At 37.8% G+C, this 12,106-nt stretch overlaps 1 long non-coding RNA gene across 1 annotated transcript in view; it reads left to right on the plus strand.

Moving 5' to 3' along the window:
- The window catches only part of LOC149074156 (uncharacterized), a 35,763-nt gene extending 25,390 nt beyond the window's left edge, over window positions 1-10,373 (plus strand). Inside the window, exons 3-4 of the long non-coding RNA XR_016194434.1 lie at window positions 587-809; window positions 10,030-10,373. This is a non-coding gene — a long non-coding RNA (uncharacterized LOC149074156). The remainder of the gene's footprint in view (window positions 1-586; window positions 810-10,029) is intronic.
- Window positions 10,374-12,106: the final 1,733 nt, after the last annotated feature.

A 12,106-nucleotide genomic window follows, 5' to 3' on the forward strand; every position in this document is an offset into this window, starting at 1 on the left:
ACGACATTGGCTCTTCGATTCATTTCATTTTTAAATTTTCAATCAATTTCATTTTTGAAATTTTCATTTTTGAATTTTTCAATCTTCATATAGCGCTTTCAAATTCCAGTTTTTCCCATCATCAATTTTGTTTTCAATTTTTCATATATATATATATATATATATATATATATATATGTATGTATGAAAGTATAAAAAGTATCCAAATACCATGTAGTACTCACATACGTCATTCATGTTGCAAGGGAATGTATAGTTATTAAAATAAAAATGTCAACTTTTTACACGGGCACCCTGTGCCCCAAAACCCAATTAGAAAGTTGTTGCGTTGTCTCTTCTGATGGCATCAAAAAATTCTCGACAACTTTCTAATTGGGTTTCGGGGCACACGGGGACTATATAAAAATTTAACATTTTTATTTTAATGATTATACACACAACCCCTTCCAACATGAATTACATATCCGTGCACCACATGTTATTTGGATACTTTTTCTAATTGGTATTACGCCTCTAGGATCAACGGTTCGTCAGTAAAATGCCGTGCACCCTGTACATATATTCTTCACGTAAATTATTTTTGCAGTGAATTATGACAATGAAACACTCAGTTGCCACTTTGGTGTTCGGGTTTGTGTTTCTGGCTACGTTGATATTCGATTCGACCGAAGGAATTGTATGCACGGCGAATATTTGTGATGGGGTTAAATGCGAAGAAGTGGATCAAGCGTATTGTGAAGCAAGAAACCAAACATTTGTAAAAAATGGGGGCTTCTGTGGCTGCTGTGACGTTTGCGTAACAATCCGCAGTAAGTCCTTTTATATACTATAATTCAAAATTTATTAGACTCACGTTTGTTCAAAGTGTTGATGACTTAGTGGTGGATTTTTAGTATGACTATTTCATTTTTAATAAAATGTAAAATATTTTTGATATGTAATATGAAAATGTACGCGTGTCGCGTTTCGTCGGGAATGCACAGAATCGGGTGAGTAATATGGAACTGTAACTCATTGGAAAAACTGAACGAACAAATATTGAACGCATTCGATGGCACAGTCGAACCCGCTCATAACGAACACGGATATTACGAATTTCCATACATAACGAAGTTTTCCCATGTCCCGAAAATTTCGTATTGGATCTCTGTTATTTTGATTGCTTATAACGAGCACCGATTTCAGCAAAGTACGATTATACGAATTTTCAGCTGTTTTTGAAACACGAATTGTCATGAGAGAGAATTTCTTAGTTATCTTATCTAATATCTTACCTCTTATCTTATCTTCTTACCTGTCTTATCTGGGATCCGAAAATTTCGCCCTGACTTTTCGCCCCTGCAACGTTTTGCCCCGTCACATTTCACTCCCGAAAATTTCGCCCCTGACATTTCACGCCGGTACATTTGGCCCCTAGTACGGTGTGAGTGACCATATAAGTGGATGAGTGACCGTTTGAGTGTGAAATTGACTTTAGGAGTGAGTTAGTGATCGTACAAATGACTAAGTGAGTGACAGAATGACTGACCACGTGAGTGACCGTATCTGTGAGTGTGCAATTGACTGTATGAGAGTGTGATCGTATGAGTGTCTAAATGAGTGATTGACCATATGAATAACCGAGTAATTGACCGTATGAGTGTCCAAATGAGTGATTGACCATATGAATAACCGAGTAATTGACCGTATGAGTGTCCAAATGAGTGATTGACCATATGAATAACCGAGTAATTGACCGTATGAGTGTCCAAATGAGTGATTGACCATATGAATAACCGAGTAATTGACCGTATGAGTGACCGAGTGATTGACCAAATGAATGATTGTATGAGTGACCAGTTGTGTGGCGGTATGAGTATCCAAGCGAATGATTGAGTAGTTGACCGTATGAGTGACCGACTGAATGCTTGTATGATTTTCCAAGTGAGTGAGAGGCCTTTCACACGGAGCGTTTGCGGACGCGGGTCCGGAAGATGTTTTAACAATTGGAATATACTGAGCCTTTCAGACGAGCCGAAAAATCTCCGCACCTAGGAAATGTTCATGCGGGTCCGGACGTCGTCCGAATGTGTCAAAACCTAAGTGCGGGCTCCGCATCCGCTCATAGAAGTTTTGACAATAGGTTTATTCGGAGCTATTCACACGATGCGGATGCGGAGCGATTTTGTCCGCATCTTTGGCTACTTTTTGAAGGTGATTTTGCACGGAATTTTTTTAATTATTTGCCATAAATACCCTTAAAAACACCATATGAAGGTCCCTGTTCATTAATATAATGTACCTACATACGTCTATCCCTCCGTTTCCTTCTGAGATGGAGATATAGCAACTTTAACTGCCTTTTGTCCATATTTCACAATTTTATACAATAAAACCTGCCAATAACGGCCACTGACGGGACCAAAACTATAAGCCATTCTGTTCATTGCGAATATTTAATTGACTGCATACTTTAATAACTTTTAAATTTAATTTTAAAATTTTAATTTTTTTCTTTTTAAATTTTTAAAATTATGTAAAAACTATAAATATTTGAAATATTATTTTAAATATTTATTATTTTCTTTCATTTTTAATCTTTTAATTTTTTTAAACTTTAAAAAAAATACTTTTATTAAACAATGTTATCCACGTACGGTGTTCACTTAGGGCCGGATTAAGACGTTTGAAGGCCCTAAGCACTTGAATATTTTTGGTGGTTCCCCGATACCTACAAGCATATTTTACTCGATATTCAGTCTATAAACTGAAAAAAATGGAATTTTATATTTTAGAAGTGAGACTAATCTAAGGATGGGATTTCACTATAAAAATGGTTTATGAAAGTTATTTTATAAAACTTGAAAAAAGCAACTAATAAATTTATTAGTTGCTTTTTTTAAAAGAATTATTATAAAACTTTTATAGTGTAATCCCGGCTTAAGGCTGGTATTACACTATAAAACTTTGATAAAAATTCTTTTATAAACTTGAAAAATGTAACCGATAAACGCATCTGTTACATTCGAGCGAACTTAACTGATCCGCCTATTATCCAATCAATCATTGGTTGCATTTTTCAAGTTTTATAAACGAACTTTTATAAAACCTTTATAGTGTAATCCTAAGACAGAATTGTGATGTGAATATTTCTAATCACAGACATTTTGAAAGTCTCCACCCCTCCCCTTTTTTTTTACTTGCAAATCCTTTGATATCTCCTGAATTTTTTCTTTTTTGGAACATCGAATGTTTTGGATGTTTTTGGAATTTTTCTTCCATATTTTTCCGAAAAGATAGATTTTTTTTTTCTAAATCTTTTGAAAATATTTGAAGACATTTTCTCCCATCGACTACTTGCGAGGATCGGAATGAAGACATCTTTATTCCCATATTCTATGTGGCTCTAGATTAAACCACCAAAGAATGCCTCTAGGCTGTCTGTGGGCACTGAATCAGGGGTGAAGGAGAAACATAATTACAAAAATTGCGAAAAAACAGTTTTTATGCATGAATTTCGAACTAAAGATGCGGGTGATTTGTCCGCATCTTCAGTGCTCGTGTGAAAGGGTATGCGGACCCGCGTCCGCATCCGCTCCGTGTGAAAGGGGCCTCACTGAGTGATTGAGCGTATGAGTGACGAAGTGACTGACCACATGAGTGACGAAGTGCCTGACCACATGAGTGACGAAGTGCCTGACCACATGAGCGACGAAGTGACTGACCACATGAGTGACCGAGTGATTAACTGTATGAGTGACCAAATGAGGGACCGAGTGATTGACAGTATGCAAGACCAAGTAAGTGACCGAGTGATTTCTTGTACGAGTTCCGAAATGAGGAACTGAGTGATTGACTGTATGATTGACCAAGTAAGTGACCGTATGTGTGACCAACTGAGTGACAGAGTGATTGCTTGTACGAGTTTCAAAGTGAGTAACTGTGTGATTGCTTGTACGAGTTTCAAAGTGAGTAACTGTGTGATTGCTTGTACGAGTTTCAAAGTGAGTAACTGTGTGATTGACCGTATCAGTGACCAAGTGATTGACCACATGAGTGACAGAGTGATTCACTGTATGAGTGACAGAGTGATTCACTGTATGAGTGACAGAGTGATTCACTGTATGAGTGACAGGGTGATTCACTGTATGAGTGACCAAGTGATTCAGTGTGTGTGAGTGACCGAGAAATTTACCATGTGAATTTTTCACCAGATTTGTAAAACGTTAGCCAAACTACATCTATTGGAATAATTTCTTTCCCAAAATCAACACTTTTTTGCCAAATTCTGGTAATTTGTTCTCCTTCATTGTCAAGTCAAATTTTTTCAGGGTAGGTGAATACAGTGCATAGTGTTTACTGCGTCATCATTATTTTATGCTGTCGTTTTCATCAGATTACATGCTGATCAATAAAACAGAGCAATATTTCTTCAGTTATTTCAAAATTTCATCGAAACTGTTGCGCGTGAAAAGCTTTTAACGAAAATTATAAAAATGGTAGCTTTGCGGAAGGTGTGTTTATGACCGGCGGGAACGCTAAAATAAAAATAACGATTCAAATAAAAATAATAACGGTTCAATCAAACTTTTAATCAAATCAATTATTTCATGAATTGCCATATTCAAAAATAATTAGTGGTTACGGATTTTTCCTCTTGATTGTTGATCGAGTCCCATTTTCATACCAATTCCACATGTTGCAATAAAGATTTTTAATTCTCTTGTGACTCTGCGATTGATTTTTATCGCTCTGTGAAATGTTGATAAATTTTTACTTAACCTTTTTACAAGAAAGATTTTGACGACTTTATTCCAGCCTACATAATTCACGCAAAACTTGGTCATTTTTTCAGCTGAATTTACGTTCGGGTGAATATTCATAACAGGATTGTTGCCCCAGGTAGCACCTCTTAGAGACAGGAAGCCTCTGCACTGTTTATCATGAACGTCATTCAGACTACCTAGCAAGTCTGCCACATTTTGAAACACAGCATCCTATTTCGTTTCTTCTTATTTTGACGTAGAATCTTCCTGATTGGCTCACAAATACCGCATAGTGATTGTATATGGGGCATAAAAATCGTCAATTCTGAGTCCGATCATTTCTTTTCCTCACAACGATGATACTGGCACGAGCAGGGAATTTTTTCCCCTGAATATTCTGAGGGAAAATCGACTACTTACTAGAAAAAAACCGGTTTGCTTTTTCTCGATTTAGTTATTGGGGTTATACTAATGTTATATAAGCCTCGTTTATATGTGCAATAAAATATCCCGGGAAGTTACCCGTAACAGGGATTTTCGCTACAACCCGTTTACATGGCGTTTGGTTTATGCCGGTATCCCCCCCCCCCCTCTTCTTTCCTGAAGTTGTCACTGGTTACGTGGGTTGAACGGAAGTTGTTGGTTCAAGATGGCTGATGTAGGAGCTTACAGTAGTTTTCGCTGCACAAAGGATTATTGGAGAGGAGGTCAGAGTCACCCACCATTATTCCGCAACAAAGATAGGGCTCATTTGCCGGATCTTCGTCCTCCTTTTTTCCCCATGAGGAAAAAAAAAGTTGCCATGCAGATAATAATCACCAAAGCGACCCCCAATCTTACACATGTAAACGGGGCTATAGTTCAAAAACTCCAAGTTGTACGTTTGGTGTACGTTAGGTGAATTCGGCAAGATTTGGAACGGACGTCATCAATCTTTAAAGCGTTATAACTTATTAATTATGGGTCAAATCATATATGCAGAAGTGTTTCCAGTTTTTAAGTTTTTCACAAGGAATCACGCGTGTAATTATTGGGCGGTCGATAGTTACCACCCTGAATAATAAATTTCTAAGTGGTATCAAAATCTTTCTCGTAGAAAGGTAAATTTATTAACATTTCAGTGCGATAAAGATCAATCGTAGTCACAAAGTAATTAAAAATTTTCATTGCAACATGTAAAATTTGGTATGAAAATGTGACTCGATGAAAAAAAAAATCAATCAATAGAGAAAATAGAAAAAAAATCCGAAATCACACACACACACTAATTATATTGCCAATCAATAAAATAACTAGTTTTTTTACAAATTTCTGACTGAATCGTTGTTATTATTTCACTGTTCCCACCAGTCACCTTCGTCAAGCTACCATTTTTACATCCTTCATTGAAGCTTTTTACAATTAACAGTTTCGACAAATTCTAAAATAAGTCAAAAAATCTTGCCCTGTTTCATTTACCAACATGTGATCTGATTCAAAAGACGGGGTAGAAAAAAAAGAGTGCAGTAAACACTATGCAACTGTACGCACCTCTCCCTCCAAAATTTTAATAAACAGTGAAGGAGAACAAATTACCACATTTCGGCAAAAAAGTATGTAAAAAAATTTTTTTGTACCCGCCCATCTTTTGGTTTAAAAAAATTCAAGTAGAATTTGGCTAACGCTTTACAAATCTGGTGATAAATTTGCCAATATAGTGGACGAAGCTAAAAAAAACCACGTAATAACAGTTTATAATATCGCACTATATTGAGAGAAAAAGCGCCAATCGTGAAAGAAGGCCGAACTTGGCTTATATAGGGATAGAATATTTCAGTTCATTTTCAAGAAGAGGCAACCCGCTGCTGCCGGAGGAATTTGCTTTTGTTGGATGTTCGGCGCGTAACTGACCGTTAGAAAAATGACGAGCCACAAAAATTCAAAACGTTATACCTCCCTTAATATTCGTCCGATCCTAAAACGGAAAACACTTGCCTATATTAGTTTTCCACAGAATATCCCACAGGCAAGTAGAATTCAGACGATCAGAATCGGTACTAGAACTAGGAAAAAAATGAAAAATTTCATTGAGACAGAGCCGCTCTCTTATGCCAGTCGTACACTGGAAGCGACTTGAAGCGATAAACAAGTCGAGCGCAGATGCCTGTATTCGTAAGACTGATCCATTGCACAGAGAGTACGACAACCTCGTTCATTAGCGGCGATCTTCAGCTAGTGATTTTCAGCTACAACAGCAGACGAGAAAAACTTTGGAGGCTGGTAGATATTGGAAGGCTGGTCGAACGAAATGACCAGTACCTTCAAGCTTCCAACCCAAGTCAAAGAGAAGTGTCTTCCTTCCCGATCTTCCGATCGGTCTAGCCTCACATATTCGCAAATACTCGCCAAGAAGCATTGAGCCAAGCTGGGCCAATGTGTAGCCAGCCTATGCCTCTGCTGCTTCTTTCCATCACGGGAAGGCAAATATTGGAAGCAAGGTATTTGAAAATGACTGTTGGGCTAGACTTGATACGAGTGTGGCGCTAGCTTAGCACACGAATGTTTGTTTTGGTGTTCAAATTTTATTGATAAAAATCCATGATTTCCCGTGCACAATATGCGTAGATGCAAATCAAAATCCAGTTCGAGCCATAAACGTACGCGTAACTGTTGGCGTAACTGTTGTAGGTATTGGAAGATTACCTCTCCCTTCCAGCTTCCAACCTATGAGTCTGGGACGCCGGAAGTAAAAATGATTGGTGTTGCTCGAAGTGTGCTTGCTTTGCATAATAATAATAAATTTCTTCGGATATAGAATATATTAATTTACCTGAGACCATACATCCCGCTTTCAAGTAGATTGTCTCGTAATGCTCCAGGCGGATGTGCTGCTCCGGTTGTGATCTGAATTCAATCTTTGGCCACTGAATCAACATTGCGAGTATGCCAGAATATAATATATTCTGGGCAAAAAGTTGACCAGGTATCTAATCGTGGATCTGTTGCGCATTAAATTTATTTTGCGCATGCATTATGGGTTCGTATTGGATTCTGTGTATGCATTGTTTGGTGGAGATAGATTTTGTTTTTATTGGTAACATGTGCACACACATGGTGGACTTGAGAAGATGCGGTCACACCCATGGTCGCAACTAAGGCAGTTCGAGAAGTGTGCTCTGGGCATTGGACCAGAAAGGGTGATGAATTTACTCTTTTTCCTTAAAAATTATGGAGACTGGGGCACCAAAATGACAGAATAAATGCTCTTTTTTAGTTGCGAGTCGCAAGTTGCTGAGGTCACAGGGTAGCGGTCACACTTGACCGTAAAACAGGATTCAAGTTTATGATAATTCTCATTTAAATTTTTTACTCATATTAACGCATCGCAAGAGTGGGGGGTCTGAGATCTCAGTTCAACCTCGTCTGACTCATGGGCAGATATACGAGGCATTTCCACCCATGCTGGGGGGTTTGCCCTCCCCCTCGTCAAAGTGGCGCCAACTGATCTAATGTATATGCATATATATTAATTTACATCATCATCATCATCTCCCCCGTATAAGTAAAAAAAAAAGGTGCCGCCTTCCCGATTTCCCAATCCCTCCGGCCACGCATTGGTTAAAGAACACCAGCACTCACAACATGGACAGAGGTCTGGAAAAGCCGGTTCTGTTGTTCTTGGAAAATATTCGCTAAGAAATATTTGGCCAAGCTCTGGGCCAGTGTGTAGCCAGCATGGCCCTCACAAGATTGGGGCTGACAGGGATAGGGCCGATTCTCATCATTATTTTGTTGTTTATTTTATTTATTTTTTCAGAGTGTCTTATAACCCAAGAGTGCTCAACCTTGTTGAAAATGTGTAGAAGGCTACTACGTGATCTGGAACTGTGCCAGTTTACAGATAACTTAAGGGAGTCGTGCCATATTTACGGGTAACTTAAGGAACCCACAGTTCCAGATCACTCAAGTGGCTCGCGACGTATTAAGTGACCCATGACACACTTCCAAAGCACTACGCGGCCCACGGTACAGTTCCACATCACTCAGATGGCCCACTTGAGTGAGCTAGGAATGTGCCACGCGTCACTTAAGTTATTTGTAGGTATGCCGCAGGTCAATTGCGTGATCTATAAATGTACCACTGGGTCACTTGAGTGATATCCAACTCAAACGTAGGTCCATGTATTTAAAATTTAATATTCTCAACTTCTCCGTGTGCAAAAATTCAAGATATCGAAAACGAAGAATTTCAGTTAAACTTATTGACGATGTGGGAAAACTTAAACATAATTTGTATGAAATTAATTAATATCCTGTGCTTGTTCTTCAAAGTGATTATGACATCTATGCGAAAAACCTCATTAAACATTCTTACAGAACAACTATCTACATACAGGGTGTCCCATCAGGACCACCCAAACTCTGACAGCCAAATTCCTCGCTTGGAATACATAAAAAATGCCCAAAGAACCAAAGCTGTACGACCCATAGTTTTCGAGAAAAATGCGAAAGGAAAGTATGACGTCATATCCGGTGCAAGGAAAAAACTTCATTGGAAACATAGGAAGATGTTCAAAATATCCACCGCACATATCGAGGCACGCATGCGCGCACCGTGGAATGACGTGAAAGGTTTTTTTCCTCCCACCGGATATGACGTTATACTTTTCTTTCGCATTTTTCTCGAAATCTATGGGTCGTACAGGTAAAGTTCTTTGGCCATTTTTTATGTATTCCAAGCGAGTAATCTGGCTGTGCAGAGTTTTGGCGGTCCTGATGGGACACCCTGTATATATAATAAGATATCCTGACTGATTCATCATCACCGAGCCGATACGGCTGAAGCTATATTTATCAAATTTGGTCAGTAGTTTTATTTTGTAATGTGAAAACTCACTAATATGGGGGATTTTTCAAAATTCATACTGTAAGGGGGACATAAGGGTTCAAATGTTATATGGGGCAATCATAGCCGAGCCTAAACCACTGGAAGCTATAAATATGAAATTCAGTCAGTATTATATTTTATAATATACAGGCTCGCCAAGACGGGATTTCTGAAAATGCAACACCCAAGAGGGTGATGAGGGGATTCAAATGTTATTGGAAGGAAACATCGCCAAGCAATTTTCAGATTACCAAATCCACGCGAGCGAAGCCGCGGGATACCAGCTAAGTTATCTTATAAAATTCGACAGTCTCGTTTCCCCATATGCATTTATATTTTTAAATTTTATAACAAAAGGAATTTTGATCAGTAACATAAATTTCGCATAACTAAAAATAATACCTGTTTTTAATTTAGACGAAGGAGAAAAGTGCCCTGTTACACTGTTCGTAGGAGGACCACCACCAACAGTAAAGTGTGCCGATGGCCTCGTCTGTCAAAATGGAGTTTGCGTCAAGCAATAGAGAAAATTCTGGGGCTAAACTTTATCAAAGAAGAAATATGCAATTAACTACCGCTATCCAGTTTCTTTGGTTTTTATAACAGTTGACGTTTTTTAGATGCTCAAGAAACGTCTCAACTGCACCTTTGCTCAACTGTGATCGTCTATTAAAAAATAAATGAAAACACATTTTGATTTTGTATGCTGACTGCGTGATTTCCACATGTATTTGTTACGCTGAATATAAAATTTCTATCAATTCTCTATTTTAAGAACTTCGTTTTTCTTCCACTGTTTTTTTTTTTTCTGTTATTTTATCCTTCCCGCCGCTTCCGAGTTCGTTGTAATCAATTCGGACGTTCTATGTGTCTTAATCCTTACAGCGGCAATCCTGAGATACCTCGTCAAACTTGATCTGCTTTATTTTGGTCATCCCGGAAATTCTCGGGTTCTTAACACGCTTTTATTTTCAATGTGGCAGTTATAATGCCGATCAGGAAAGATTTAAAAACCTCTTAAAGGGTTAAAAGAAAACAAAGAACGAGAGGGAGGTTCACCCTCCAATTTTCATCACCAACATACAGGTGTTTTGCGAACACGTTCCAGGAAGGAGGGTTTAATTGTTGGTTGGGAGGGTGGGTGACGATGATCTGAGGATGCGTTTGAGACAACGTAATTCACTCTTTGTGCATTACCATTGGATAAACTGGTGATTTCAGAAATGGTATGATAACCTTGATAGGCAATTTCTAAGTCGAGAGTTAGTCTAACTCCTTATTCCAGCCAACTGCTGTTCGTTTACTTTCCTCTTCTCAATGTCAACAAAACGGGAAAGATCGTGCTTGACTGTAAATGAAAACACATATTTTTTTAAAGAAAATTAATGAGTGAACTCTTACAAAGGCAGGAACTGCCAAAAAGTACGGGATTCAAAAAATTACATCAAGTTCTCTAATCAAAGATCAGGAAAAGATCGTTTCTACGGAAAGTGGTCCCAGCGGCGTTCCACCCTGCTTTAAATATTTCACACAAACGAGATATGATATCTACATCAATTCCAGTATATTTACCAAAATGTTGCGATGAAGTGAAAAAAATAAGTGATTTTTATGGACATCATCAATAAAAAGTAGGATGAATAACTCCTTTTTATTTCATGCATTTTTTCATCGTCTCTCCCATTTACTTTCGATTTTACGAACTAATTATCAAGTCTGCGTATGGGTTCATAAAAACGAGCATCGACTGCATAAGAAAATGAGGGTTGTGTCTCTCTTTGGTGGTTAGCACACTTTTCCGGTATGCAAGAGATTCCAGGAGGAAATAAATAACCTTTTTTCCCAAAGTTTCGTTTCGGCATAGCATGCAGAAAACCATTTTTCTCAATGTTAGTTTTAATTGAACATGTTGATGCGTATCAAAAAAAAAAATTTATAAGACACAATATAATTGTTGTCTCTTTTACACACCTATTTGCATTTAATTTATTTTTTATGGCAGTAATTTCTTCACTCAACGCTTCGGGCTAATGTGTGATGTATAAATAAAAATTCAATGGCCGCAACAGGTGAAATACCTAAAAGATGGCTGAATAGAGATGCCTACAAAACTATGGATATCTAATATATATAAACGGCAACCCAATAAAAGAGCATTTATCTCGAAAAAACAATATGATAAAATATAATACACTGCGAATAAAAAATATTTATGCTTGTCTCATTCAAAGTATGGATAGCTTCTCGATTTACCCCAACATGTGTTTATCATATTTCTTTTTAACGTGTCAATTGTGATAGAATTTACGACCCCCTTCCCCAATGGAAAGCTATTCCATTTATTTACAATCCTATTAGAAAAAAAATTCCCTACGGCACCACAACCTGGCATGGTCTCTTCTCAATCGATACTGGTGTCTTCCTCGTCGAAGTATTTGATTAACGCTGTATAAATAACTAATGCTCCATCCTGTTTATCTTCCCCGGCATCCGA

The sequence above is a fragment of the Pholcus phalangioides genome, unplaced genomic scaffold, assembly GCF_987345545.1.
Source record: "Pholcus phalangioides strain wild (caught in Gottingen) unplaced genomic scaffold, Ppha-v1.0 ptg000017l_1, whole genome shotgun sequence".
NCBI lineage: Eukaryota > Metazoa > Arthropoda > Arachnida > Araneae > Pholcidae > Pholcus > Pholcus phalangioides.